Source organism: Penaeus monodon, chromosome 23, assembly GCF_015228065.2.
Source record: "Penaeus monodon isolate SGIC_2016 chromosome 23, NSTDA_Pmon_1, whole genome shotgun sequence".
Taxonomy (NCBI): Eukaryota; Metazoa; Arthropoda; class Malacostraca; order Decapoda; family Penaeidae; genus Penaeus; species Penaeus monodon.
Window position 1 is genome coordinate 39,735,470 of NC_051408.1, and position 323 is coordinate 39,735,792.

Consider the following 323-nt stretch of genomic DNA (forward strand, 5'->3'; position numbering starts at 1 on the left):
ATTAAAGACATATGAATATTATTGACCCAAGACTGACGTGTCCGGTATTTCCTGCTTAGATAAGTCTTGTGTTTTATTTCCACCGGAGACCAGCGGTGTAAGATTTTCACGACACGAATAAAAAACTGGTTTGGCAAGTAAGCTATTAAAAAGAATGATGTTGGTATTTCTAGCAGTTCTTAATGACGCCGGAAGAGAATCTAGTTGAGATTGATAGTGTTATGTGAACTGGATTTAAGTAAATTATAAATGAAAATTCACTCGTGGGTTTTAAAGGATAAGATTGCAAGTGGATTTGCAAGTGAAAGCCCATCATTTTGAGC